The sequence below is a fragment of the Neomonachus schauinslandi genome, chromosome 10, assembly GCF_002201575.2.
Source record: "Neomonachus schauinslandi chromosome 10, ASM220157v2, whole genome shotgun sequence".
NCBI classification, from domain to species: domain Eukaryota; kingdom Metazoa; phylum Chordata; class Mammalia; order Carnivora; family Phocidae; genus Neomonachus; species Neomonachus schauinslandi.
The window spans coordinates 77,497,304-77,510,816 of record NC_058412.1 but is presented as its reverse complement, the minus strand read 5'-3'; the positions used below and the strand labels follow the sequence as shown (position 1 = coordinate 77,510,816).

The 13,513-nt window shown below is 48.3% G+C and overlaps 1 protein-coding gene across 1 annotated transcript in view; it reads left to right on the top strand.

The window, feature by feature from the left end:
* The first annotated feature begins 189 nt into the window (after positions 1-189).
* The window catches only part of CRACDL (CRACD like), a 134,162-nt gene continuing 120,838 nt past the window's right edge, over positions 190-13,513 (top strand). Inside the window, exon 1 of the mRNA XM_021701197.1 lies at positions 190-325. The gene's annotated coding sequence lies outside the window, so the exon portion shown is untranslated. The remainder of the gene's footprint in view (positions 326-13,513) is intronic.

The window sequence follows — 13,513 nt, the reverse complement described above, 5'->3', positions numbered from 1 at the left end:
GCGTCCGCCCCCGCCGAGCCGAGAGGAGCCGAGCGGAGCCGGCGCGCCGGGAGCTGGGAGCGCGCGCCGAAGCAGGCTGAGGGCCGTCCGCGCGAGGGTCGCGCCCGCGCCCCCCTCTCCGGCCCCGGCCCCGGCCCCGGGCTGTGGCGAGGCCAGCGGCCACCTGCTGCGTCGCGCCGCGGGCCTCAGCGTTCCGGCGCGGGCGGCGGAGAGGTTTCGGGCGGGGGCCGCCGGGCGCGCGCGCCCACGGCGGAAGCCTTCCCCGCACCCTGCGGACGGTGTTCCTCCTGCGCTTCGCCGAGCGGGGGCCACGCTCCTGCGCCAGGTACCGGGGTGGTTCGAAGCGGGTTGGCCGCGCGGGGAGACCCGAGCGGGGGTGGCGCGGACCGAGTCGCGCCTCGACGTCGGGCCAGGTGTGGGACGGCCAGGGCAGCGCCCACCCGGCCAGGTGCCCCTCGGACCAGGGGTTGGGGGCGCGATCCCCGCGGCCGCCTCTTGGGGCAGCGCGGGCATGGGCGGAGGTGAGGCAGACGCGCTCACCCAAGTGCCCAAAGTTTCCCCTTGCTCACTTTGCTGGACTTAACTTTGAATTGTGAGGTGAAGCCTAGCAATTTCAAGCTTTAAGAAAACACGAGCATAGGGAAGACGGTCTTGCCGGGTTTGGATTGTTAGTGTACGAAGTATTTGTGCCTGCTGTCTCTAAAGGCCATTGCAGGAGAAATCAGTGGACAAATTCACTGTCTTCTTTATGCTTTAGTTAATGGTTTATTTGTAAATAGGTTTTAGGCTTCGATTACAAGCCACCAGTAAGCGATTTGGGGTTTGATCTAAGAAATATTCAAATTGGGGGGTGTGATTTTTTAGTTGACATGCAGTGTTGTATTAGTTTCCAATGTACAACGTAGTGATTCGACAGTTCTGTACGTTATGCAACGCTCACCACAGTGTTCTAATTGTTAATCAACAAGGTAGATCTTGAACAGATGCTTCATAATCAGGTAGGGCTTTAATGTGAGGTTAACAAGTGATCAGAGCATAGGTGGTTACCCAAATGAGCTAACATTTGGCTTATGAAATGCCAGGAAAGAGGAATGCCGCCGTTTGAATTGGACTTTGTAGGTACAGGCTGACGTTGGCATCGTGTCACTGCTGAACACTTAATTTTGAGCCAGGAAATTTATCAAGTGGGAGACAAGCAGCTGTGATCCTTTCAGAGCCCACCCCATACCTTCTCAAGCTGGTATTTTAAAATATCCTACTCCCTTATTCAAGCCGGCAAGCTTCCTTCATTTATATGACGCTCGCTCGGGACCATGGGCTAAATCTGTTTAGACCTCTGGTATTCAACCTGGAACTCAGCCCCCACCCCCCACCCCCACCCCTGGAATTATGGTGCATGGTGGTCACTCCTAAGAGCCCTTTGAGGTTATAAAATGGTGAGGGCAAACATCTGGAGAGGGCCCCGCAGTGGTATCTGGGATCCCTGTCTTTGGGGGCTGGTGGAGAAGGGTTGAGGTGGCTGGTTTCCTGGCTCTGCCCCAGTGCCTTGCTGGGCCATGTTGGAGCCTGAGGCAAAAGGGAAAATCACGAATATGAATCCTGTCTTTATTTAAAATTGTGATATTTAGTACAACGTGGATTTTGTGTTCATTTTGATGTTTTAAAACATTGTATTAAATGTTCGTCTTATGGGGTTTTTCGGTATCCCCTGAAATATTGTGCCTGAGGTGCATGCCTCACTTGCCTCACTCTAGTTCTAGACTTGCCTGTGAGGCCAGTTTCTTAACTTCTGTAAGCATCAGTTTCCTCATTTACAAAATAAAAAAAGTGGACCCTCCATGGATGTTGCCCAGCTAATGCACAGCATCCGGCTGTTGCATAGGGCTAGGCATGTGGGGAATGTAAGACGATGGCTGTCCTATTCGTATCGCCCCTCAGTCTGGTCATCTTGAACTAGTCACTGAATCCTGCTGAGTCTCAGTTTGCCATTCTGCAAAATGGGAGTAGTAATAGCTGGCTCACAGGGATGCTGGTGGGGTTAAAGGAGAGAATGTGTGTGGAGGCACTGGCCCTCCTGGAGGGTAAGTTTTCTGTGATGGTTTGGGGGGCCTGGATTTGCCTTGCAAGCTTGCAACCACTTGTTTTACCTCTGGAGGTTAGCGTAATGCCTTGTCATACACAGACACTCTTAAATTCTGCTTGTTTTGCATGAAGACCCTTCAGAAGCAGTTGAACCAAAGTAGAGATGTTTCCTGTTGAGGGTTTATTTTGGAGCGGCGAAGTTCACCAGCCACAAGTCATAGTATGCAAAACGTTTTATAAGTGAACTTAATTTTGCTACTCCAAACAAAATGACTTTGGTTCCCTTTTTGTATATTTAGTCCTCATTCATGATTGTGATTTTCCTGAGCCCAAGTCAAGTAGTATTATCTCAGTCACTATCCAGCTTAAAGCAGCTTGGTCCCTTGAGAGTCAGTGTCTCCGTCTCTCTGGGTTACCCTTGGGGGCCCCTTCTCCCCACAGGTAGTCTCTGGGCACCAGGAGAAGGTTGTAGTCACATCAAGGTGTGCGGGAGAGTGGCCTCTTGCTGGCCGTCTGGTCCTCTTGCTGTCCTCTGGCGAGTTTCCCCTCATCAGGACTGAGCCTCCTTTCCCTGTTTCCACTGAGTATGGTCCAGCTGGGTTTCAGTGGGATAAGCCACAGCTGGGACCTGGCTCCTGCATCTGGCCTTGAGTTCTGCACGCTCTGGGTCTCTTCTTGGTCTCTCCTGGGCACCTGAGAACCTGCCCAGGTTGGGTGGCACTATGCTAGGCTTCCATTTCCGCTGTACCAAGCGGTCCCCAGTGTTCCCAGGAGGAAGCAGGATGAAAACTTCCCATGCCTTTCTGTGTCCCCCTCAACCTACAAGGGATTTTTCTTCCGTTACCACCCCTTCTCCAGGCAAGGTACACAGGGACGAGGGACTCAGTCTCTCCAGGTTCCTCTTTTCTCAGTACCAGCAGAGTTTTGTTTTTTTTTTAAGATTTTATTTTTAAGTGATCTCTGCATGCAATGTGGGGCTCAAACTACCACCCTGAGATCAAGAATTACATGCTCCACCACTGACAGAGCCAGCCAGGTGCCCCAAGAGCTTTTTTTTTTTTTTTTTAACTTGTGGGGCAGGTCTTCCTTAGGTCATACCTTCTGTCCTCTGTACATTATGACTTAGAATAAAGCTTTGGGATCAACCCTTCTAGGCTCTCTTCTTGATATGCAAAGGGAATTCAAACATCTTTTTCTATGATTTCCCCCCACCCCGCCCCCTGCCTCCCACCCTGGGAAAAATCAGATGCATCCTGGTAGTGTGGGAAGGAATTAGGGAGGAACAAACTGGGAAAATAGGGAAGAAGTTCCCTTCCTCTCCCCACCTCCATCTTTCTGGCAGGCTGACCTGGGTTATGTGCACTGGACTTCTTAATATGTGAAAGCTATAGGACCTGCTGGAGATGCCAATCACAGGCTGGGAGGAAATGGGGAAAGAGCACCTTTGAAGCTTTGGTGGTGGGTGGGAGAAGAGACTAGCTTTCTGCTTGCACATTACTGAGTCCAGCCCAGTAAACCAACTTCATGTGGATTAATGTCTTTCAGACTATTACCCCTGTTTATGGTGCTGTTTCTTCATCATCAGAATGATCACTGTCTACTCGGCATTTACTAAAAGCATAGGAGAAACACAGAAAAATCCCAGTCACAATCAGTTGCTTCTTCAGGGTTCCTAGGAGTTATTTGGAGAATAATATTAGCCTTTAGGAAGGCTAAAGCTGTAAAGCTAAGCTCTGGGTTTTGTTCACATTCAGTGGAAGATGAAGTGGTCAGGGAAGGCTTCTTGGAAGAGCTGACTTTAAGTAACATTAAGACTTAGCCACACATGGGGTGCCTGGGTGGCTCAGTCAGTTAAGTGTCTGCCTTCAGCTTAGGTTATGATCTCGGAGTCCCCAGATCGAGCTCCACATCAGGCTCCCTGCTCAGTGGGAAGTCCACTTGTCCCTCTGCCCCTCACCCCACTCGTGCTCTCTCTCTCAAATAAATAAAATCTTAAAAAAAAAAAAAAAGACTTAGCCACATGGATGTGAGATGAAAGAGAACTTTCCATGAGAAGGAGTTCTCGAGTGCCTAGAGACAGAAAGCCTTCTCAGGGGTGGCCTTTCAGGACCCACTTGTGGCTTGACCCTTCCTGGTGTCATGCTTATCCCTCTCGTTGTCCAGGTACCTGTAAACACTGGCACAGTTACTGTCATCTGTAGGTAGGACAACAAGAAAGGGCAGCATTCTAAGTTCCTTGTGCTTTCCCTACACAATGGAAATCAGGAGTTTCCATCTAACCCTTTTTTCTTAGATAGATACTTGTATCTGGAAAGTAATTTTAAACTTTTAGATCAGGTCAGTGGTCCTTGAGACCCATTTGTAATTCTCAGGAGTTACCTGAGAATTCTTTGTATTGCTTTAATGTGCTATCACCTGGAATTCTGAGCTCAGCGGGTCATGAACCAGAAGATGCCATGGGAATTTAGTGGCTAACTGACAAGACACAGAGACAGGTGCAACCAGGTAGCCAGGGGTCCCTCCTCAGACCCTGACTCCATGTAGACCCTTGCACTGTTCCTGTGCACATTCCTGGGAGGAAGCACTCTCAAATATTTTTCTTATCGTTAAGGTATATGTGAAAAGAAATTACAAAAGATCCTTTTGAAAGGTGAGGAGTGGAAAGTTATTTATTTGCTCAGGCCTCTTCCTGGCCCTCGTGGGTGTGGCTGATTTGTAAATGTATGAAGTTTGAGAACTTCCAGAATGCTTGGCCTCACCTCTGAGGCCCATACACCAGTTTCTCCATGGTTTCTGCCTCCCAGATTCTCATGTCTGTGGGAGGCAATAGAAGCATTAACTGTGGTGTGTGAGTTTCTCAAGAAATTGCTTGCAGAACAGCCATTGTGAATGAGGGATATGAAAATGTCAGGGGGGTTTTGCTTTCTTAAAGCAGGTGGTCCAGACAAGGTGGGCAGTCAGGGCTCTGGTCTCAGCTGTCCCACATAGAGTCCCTGCAACCTTGGGCACCCCATAGTATGGGGTGGGGGGTGATCCACACACACACAAGCATCACTTGAGGTACTGTATGAGCAGAAGAAATGCTTCATAAATTATTTATGACTGTTATTCTTCCATTGTCTTTTTTAAGAAGGTGCAAGGGCACTTATTATAATTCCCAGTTAGGACCCCATAATAAGTACCCTGAAGCAATAAAGGGTCCTTTTGCATCTGAGATCTGATGGCATTTAAGGAAAATGAGCAGATCTGCTGCAGAGTGCTCCTGAGCAGAGCTAGTGGTAGATGGCATGTGGGAAGCACACAGTGAGGAATAAGGGGAAAGAGACAGGGAAAGCGGCACAGGTAGGAGAGGGTGCGAGTAGGTGGAAGACCCTCAGCACCCGAGTCCTGGGGTACACCATGTTCATGTGTTCCGTGTCTCTGTGCAGCCTTAGCTTTCCCTGCTAACGTGTGGTTATAAGGAGCAGAGTTCATGTACTAACAGTGGAGTCACAAATGGGAGGTGCCCTGGGCCAGTCTCTCTCCCTCTCTCTCTCTCTCACACACACACACACACACACACACTTGTTCTCGTGGTGAGACGTAGGGATAGTTCTGCCCTGCCACATCTGTGGCTCCCCGGTGAGCCTGATGAACAGCCATGAGTCAGAGGATCAGAATGGGTGTCACCAATGGGTAACCAAATTGCAACCAATATTAGGTTCCTCTTATAAATTTAGTTTCATGCATATGAATATATCATGAATATTTAGTACCTTTACAGCATTTAGTGTATCATGAATATTTACTGCCCAGCTGCCTTGGGTATATTTAGTGTCTCATGAATATGAGGTATCTCTTGTCCTTCCACACCTTTCTATCTATGTTTAACACACACGTGCTCTCCTTCCTGAGTTTCATCTATACTAAACATATCTTACAAGTCATCCAACCCTTTGCTGTCTTTTCTTTAGAACTGAATATTCTCAAACAGTATATGTTACACTAACTTAGTCTCTGAAAATCAGGGTCCAGGTTGACGATATCTTTGTGAAGCCATTGTCCCATCGAGACGGGTGAGTCTGAGGTGCGTGGGGACGTCTGGGACCAGGTGTAGGTCTGTATAGGCTCATACAGCTTGCTCATACCCACTTCAGGTGTGCAGACTGATGCTGAACTGCATGCTCAGGACTGGTTTCTGCTCTTGGCTCCTCAGGAGAGAAGTGCCCATGGGAGGATGCCCATCAGTGATGGCACTGTACATGCTGCTCTGAGCCTTGGGCAGGTTAGCTCTTTTTGGTTGGTTGCAGCTGTGTGGCCAGGCACAACATCTGCCCCCAACAGGTGCCGGGACAGGAGCACTGAGCACGGGGCCACTCTTGTCCCAGGGCCTAGGCTCAGAGCTGGGCATCTTGACTTCTTACTGGTCTGCAGCTGATGTGAGCCATGCAGTGAGCTGCTCTGAAGCTCCGTCCCCTCTCTGCACCTGCTGTCCCTACCTGGGTTTAATACCACACTCCTCGTCCCGAGGTTCGTTCCGTCATCTCGCTTTAATACCTTAATTACTCATCTTTTTCCTCCCCTCCCCCCAAGAAGTGGTAGCGAGAACTTTTTCGTGGGTCCTTTCTGCGTGGAGGATTTATGACTTGGAAGCCGCAAGTACTAACTCTGCTAATGGAAGCGAGGAGGAGGAGGAGGACGGGGTTTGTTGGTGGGTCAGACCCGCGCACTTGACGTCTGAATCACTTGGTCAGGCCACTTCACCTGGTGATTCACTCTGTGAACTGGGATTACTTCCACAGGATTTGAAGTGGTCACGTATATTTGGAGGGTTGCTGGGTGTCAGCCGCATGCTCTGTTGGAAGTCAGATCTTTGAATCACCATGTAGTAGCATTTCCAGTATGCTGCCTGGGTCAAACAGGCTCCTACAGTACAAACACAAAACATTTTGCAGCTTTGTGTCACTGTTTTCTGAGGCTTGGCCAGTGTCATCTTGTTTCCCTCATGGCCTTCGTGAGCAAAGATGGTTCTTTCAGTTGAGATGTTCAGGTAAGCGAGGCTTCCTCGGTACGATGTTTAGAACTGAAATCACTGGGTGTGTTTAGTGGGTCCTGGGGCATCCCAGCGGCATCTCTAGGTGGTGAAGGAACCACTACAGACAGGACTCGGCCAGGCCGGCAAGCAGGGAAGGCCCAGAAGGCAGCGAACTGGGCGCGGAGCAGGTGGGCCAGCCGTCTGGAGTGCTGACCAGACTTGTGATTTGGCTCCTCACAGTCAGGCTGCTCTTTGGCTGCTCCCTCAGGTGGCACGAGGCCAGGTGCTGCCTAACGCGCTGTCTCCACCACCTAGTGAACCCGGGGGCGGAACGTGAGTGGGCGTCTTGATAGGTTTGGGCGTGTATCCCTCCAAACTTTTGTCTGTGCTATACTGAGTATACGTGTGTGTGTGTATGCACAAAAGTATATATTTAATACAGAGATGCAATGTCTATATTGTTTTGTGCTGCCTTTTCAGAATTAGTAGTAGTATGTGTTGAGTCTCTTTCTCACATCATTAGATATTCTTCCTTCACATCATTTGTGTGGCTGTGAAGAACTCCCATCGTATGGGTAGGCCCAGCCTACTAGTCCAAGTCTTCTCTGTTGGATGGACGTTTACTTAGGTTATTTTCAACCTTTTGCCTCTTAGTAATAGCAGGACGGTGAACATCCTTGTCCATGCTCTTTTGCACACTTGTGTGGTTGGTTCCTTCCAAGTACTAGCTTATAAGTAGATTTCCTGTGTATGTACCTGTCTCCTCCTCTGATATGTCCTGCCTGGAATAATCTTTTTTCACACTAAAGGTTTGTTTGTTTATCTATCTATGTATCTGTCTATTTATTTATTTATTTATTTTTGGATGAGATTTCTTGCCTCTTGGTCGACATTGTCTTCAGCATCTGTATTATTCAGGATTTGCTCTAGTTAGTTTAGGCAGAAGAAGATTTAATGCAGGAAATTCAGGGCTGACAGAATTGTTGGAAGCTTGGCCCTTGGCCGGACCGGCAAGAGTGACCCCCAGAGCCACACTGCAGAGCTGGCCGGCTGGGAGCTGCTCTCTCCCATCCCGGAGGGTCCCTCCTTCTGCTCAGCGGACATCCATGAAGCTGGGGAAGAGGTTCTGGGACTTCCACAGCACCCCCCTTGGGAAAGCCTGATGCCTCCATGTTAGCAGAGATGCACAGGAAACTCCTCCGCGTGGGGAGCCTGGCAGGGAGCGAGGCTAGGAAGTATGGCCCTGGGTTTTCTAGCCTCCAGGAGGCGGTACACAAGCTGGGCCGTGTGAATGGCATCTCAGCCTTTATTTATTTTTCTAATATTGCACTTTTAATGTTGTATTTGATGCAGGCAGAGGTAAGATTCACAGAATGTAGCCACAGGTACGGTGGACCTGGTCCCTGTCTCACAGAATCAGTCATTCTGCCCTCCGAGAAGGCCCAGAACCTTTCACGGACAGGGTTTTCGTTTCAGTCCCCGTGGACATGAGCCCCAGCCCCCTTCCTGCTCTCTCACAGAAACCAGATTAGAAGCTTCCCCAGCCTGAGCTTTGTTCAAAATAGGTGGCAAAACAGCGTGAAGCCACATACAAATAGTTCCTGCACACTTGCCTCGTCTATAGACCCCGTAGTTGAGAATCGGTTCCCCAGAGACCTGCCTCAGTAGGAAGGGTGTGGGCTCTCTGGTCGTTTTCTCTCAGCACTGGAGACCCTTTGCTCTCTCTGCTCCTTTCTTGGTGGTGTCACGTTCATGCTGAACAGCCCTCGGTTATTAGGCATGGGGAGGAAGCATGAATTAACATGCTGCTAAGTTAAGAGCTAGGTTTTTTTTTTTGTTTTTTTTTTTCACGAGCCATAATTGATTAGCAGTCAGTTGTTGAACTATATTTCTCCTTGCCTCTTCAAACAGGCTTTTTTGCATAATTACTACAAATTCCCGTGTTTGTATAGTGCCAGGGTCCCCCTCTGAGTGGATTACTGTATTTTCGGTTGTTCAAGAAAAGCATTGTTGAGGCACCGTTCCAGGAAAGAATGTGTCTTTAGCAACTCCAAGCCCATTGGTGGGCCAGGGTGTTCTGGTGACTGATGATGCACACCTTTCTGGCTCTAAATGGGCCCTCTCCCACTTAGAGTAACTGTTACCCCTTCAGAGGGGCACTATTTGAAGCAACCTGGTGGCCCCTAACTCGAAGCTCCAAGGTGGATGCTGGGGGTGAGGAGAGAAGAGCCCACCCTCTAAGTCAAGGTGGGGTGTGACAGCCTTTGGGACTGGTCTGTGGAGGGCCCAGCAGATCATGTTTTAGAAACCCATCAAAGAAATCCTTATCTTTTAAAAAGGGGAAAGTAATAGTGATTCCATGTATCCCAAGTGATTCACCTCAGATTTCTACAGCACCTTCCTTCTAGGAATTAAAAATAGGACTTAACTTATATAAAATGCTGTTTCTCTTTCTTTAATTTCAGGGGGTGTACCCTGATTGTATATTATGAAGTAAACTGGAATAATAATTCTACCAGCAACAGATGTTTTTCTTTCAGTCCTTCCAGCCATATAGAATAGATTCGGAGGGGTGTGTGTGTGTGCGTGTGTGTGTGTGTGTGTGTGGCATATAAACACTGGATGATCCAGGCTGCCTGTCCCTCCACTCCGCCACCCATCTTGTGCTTTAAAGTAATAAAGTGTGAGTATGGGTGCGATTAGAAGAGTCTCTTTCCCTCCCAGAGAGTCGGTGATGTCAGAGCCAGTCACTAGATCTGTTGAAGGCCGGGCGCCATCTTGGGTGCTTCGCCTTCTCTGACGAAGCCTTACAGTCACCCTGTGCCTCTCTTTATAAATAAGGAAACTAGGGCCCCCAGAAGTGAAGTAACTTGGCCAAGGTCCCTCAGCTAGTGATTGAAAGAGTTGTGAACGCAGCTTCACTGCTCACCCCATTTCTCTCAGGAGATGATTTTCCCCTGAAGACAACCCAGGCACTTACCCCTCTGCTTGCACAACGCTGTGTGGTTGTTGGCTCTATTGCTGTGAGATCGAACACCAGTTAGCGAACACACCCAGGTGCTGTCATGGTTGCTTCACCCCTCACTTCTCTTAGCCCCATTTTACAGAGGAGCAAACTGAGGCACAGAGAGGTGATGGGACTTACCTAAATCACCAGTACCCAGTGCAGCAGGGATTTGAATCCAGTGTCCTTTGTTGCCTTATTTTTAACCTGTCTTGAACTGTTAACTTGGCAACGGCTGGGAAGTGTCTTTATAACTCCCCCAGGGTTTTACTTATTGAGTGAACACTCTTGTCAAATTATTCCCTTGGGTGTGCACAAGGCCTGGGGCATGGGAGGGGCTCTGTATTCCCTGGTCAGCTTCCCCCTGAGCCCACCTCCCTGACTTCCCACCCACAACTGGAGTCTGCCGGGAGACCCTTCTCCCCTCCTGCCTCTCCTGGCCAGCCTGCAGCAGCTTTTGCAGGAGAGGAGGGGAGGGGAAGGTCATGGCTGGGGACTGGGCTGACCACACCCTGGCAGGTCCCTGGCTGTTTGGGTCACCTTGAGGACAGCCTTGGGCTCATTTTCCTCCTGTGCACACTGGGAGATTGAGATACATGCCTCCCAGGGTTGTTGGGAGAAGCAAAGGCGATAGTTCATGTGGAAGTGGCAGATATGCTGTAACCAGTGGATAAGAGTGAGTTAGAAATGACATTTTATTATAATTAAGCCCTTTTTATTAATACATTTCTAGTTACAATAAGGCCTTGGGACTGGGGGCTCTGGGCCCAAAGCCTGACTCTCCTTTTCTCCAGCCATGTGGTCTCTCAGTGCCGCCATTCCCCATCTGGAACATGGGGATGGGACTAGTACCCACCTCAGAGGGTTGTTGTGTAGACTGGCTGGAGTGTTGCTGTTGTGCCTGGCCCAGGGTGTGCACGTACTTAGCCCCTTGCTCACCTGAAGGAGTAGAAGCTAAATGGCTGCCATTGATGTGGAGAACAAAGGCCAAAGAAATACAGAAAAAAAATTAAACTTCCTTACAACTTACGGCCCATTGACAAGTCCTTGAAACAAGCAGAGTGACCTCCTCCAGGAACTCAACTGCCTCATGTTAGTACTTTGCTAGAGGCAAAAGGCAACCTTAGCTTGACGTCGTTAGCCTGACCTTTAGGATCCTGTAAGTCTACTTTAACATATGAAAATCCCTTTGGAAAATTTCTTTTACTCGACCCCCCCCCCCCACCCCCCACACAATCATCCCCTAAGCATATGGCCCATGATACACACTGAAGGGTTTCATGACTAAGGGCGTACTGGACAGTAATAAATGACCCTTTCCTAACAACAGCTAGCTCCTCAAGGTCACTTCCAAATTCCTTAGAGACTTAACACTATCCCTAACCCCCTCCCAACTTGAAAGTATACACAACCCCAGTGCGGCTCTTTCTGTCCACAGGTCCTATTCCTGTGCTTTAATAAAACCACCGTTTTTGCACTGAAGATGTGTCAAGAATTCTTTCTCTGAACTCTCACATTTCACATCATTACCATCTGTGAGAATAAAAACTGAAGTGCTACAGTGAGGGGGAATGGATTGGAGCCACCGTGGGCTGAGCACGTACTATATTGCAGGCACTGTTAGGCACTTAAGCAATATATTATCCCACTAATTCTGGGAATAACCTTTAAAAGTAGAAATGATTATTCCTGTTTTGAGGTGAGGAAACTACAGCTCAGGGAGGTGAAAGTGATATGCTTGTCCCCATCTGAGGAGACCTAGGGGGCTGTGTCCTGAGTCTTTCTGGCTCCGTGGGGCCATCCTAAGTGAACTGTTCACCATGTACCAGCATGATTAGCTGCAGGAGCAAATACTTCCCAAACATCATCTGTTCTTGTTTCTCCCCCGTTCCCAAATAAACACTTCTGTTGTGACATCATGTTGATATTCTACCAGTTCTCTGCTCTTCCGGTGAACATAGAGTCTTTTGTACAAAGTTACAGTTTAAGCCCCTTACTGCCAACCAAACTGGAATTCCCATCTGAACTCACATCAGTGAGCAAGGTGCAGAATGGCCTGCTATGGTATTTGGTTTCGTAAAGGCTGTAGGTTCTCCCCTAAGGCCAGAGTGCCTGGTTTTTCTGAGAATGAGGGTCCCTTTGTAACACTGAACAATTTGGGAAAACTTTCAGATGACAGTAACTATGTTTTCATGAGCTGTCAATGAGGGAAATATATGTAAACAAAAATACACTATGAATTTTGAAGCTCATCTAGATAACTTTTGTATTTTATTAATCACGTCTACACATATTGAAAAAAATGACCTGTATATGTATGGGACATAACATTAATGCCCTTTCCAGGTAATGCTTGTAGATCAGGGATTCACATGTAAAGAACTAAGAATATATGGTGGAAATTGCATATCTGTAGCCTTAAAAAAAAAAGTGGATGTACTGTTTTGCAGTTTGCTTTTTCCTGGTGGGTACTTTGCTTGCAATTTCAGTATGTTCCACCAGGGGGTGCTTGGGATCAGGATGCTTCTGCAGTGGATGAGGCTTCACCCCAGCCATGAGACCAAGTGTAGATTTCTCTTCCCAAATGCCTTCCTTTTAGGATAAAAATACTTTAATTGAAAAAATAAATATAAATTAAGAGAATATGATCTAAACGAGGTAACCAAACATGAAGACAAATTTAAAAGATGTAGCAGGCTAAATAACACCAAATTTTCAATGATTAATTATTGCTTAGTTTTTTCTAATTCTGGATTTACTTTTTTCTTAGCTCACAGGCATTAAAAACAATCCCAAGCATTGGCCACTGCACTACTTCCAAAGGGTTTGAGGTATCACAGCCCAGTATAGCTTTAGTATTAGAAATATACAGATTGTCTTAGCCACTAAGGGACCATGAGGCACCCCAGACCCCTCTCTTTCACCTGGACTCCAGCAGAAGGCTCTGGGACTCTTGTGGCCATGTCTTTCCCTAGTAACCCAGTCTTGAAGGGTGCCCTGGCCTCCTCTTCACCTGTAAGAGTTAGCTGGGTGTTGAGCTAGTTTGAATACGAAATACACAGCCACAAGAAACTCAGTCATCTGGTTAAAGTTCACGTCTTTATTCTATTCAGTGTTCCTTCAGTACACATTTATCAAGTCCCCTGTGGCGCTCACAGCCCATACAGTAGCTCCAGATAGATCCGTGTAAGTGCAGTGAATGTGACCGGTGAGGGCAGTGGATTCCACTGGGGCAGAGTATGTGGGGTCTGGGTTGTGGAGACACTGGGCAGGCTTGAGCTGGGTCTTCCACGGGGCGTTTCCAGGGAACCCCGCTGGGCTCATGGTAGGGTGGGGCTGACTGGCCCAGTAGATGTGGGAGGCATGATGCTGAGGGTCCATACTAGTTTTAGGGGCCCACAAAAAGGTTTTAA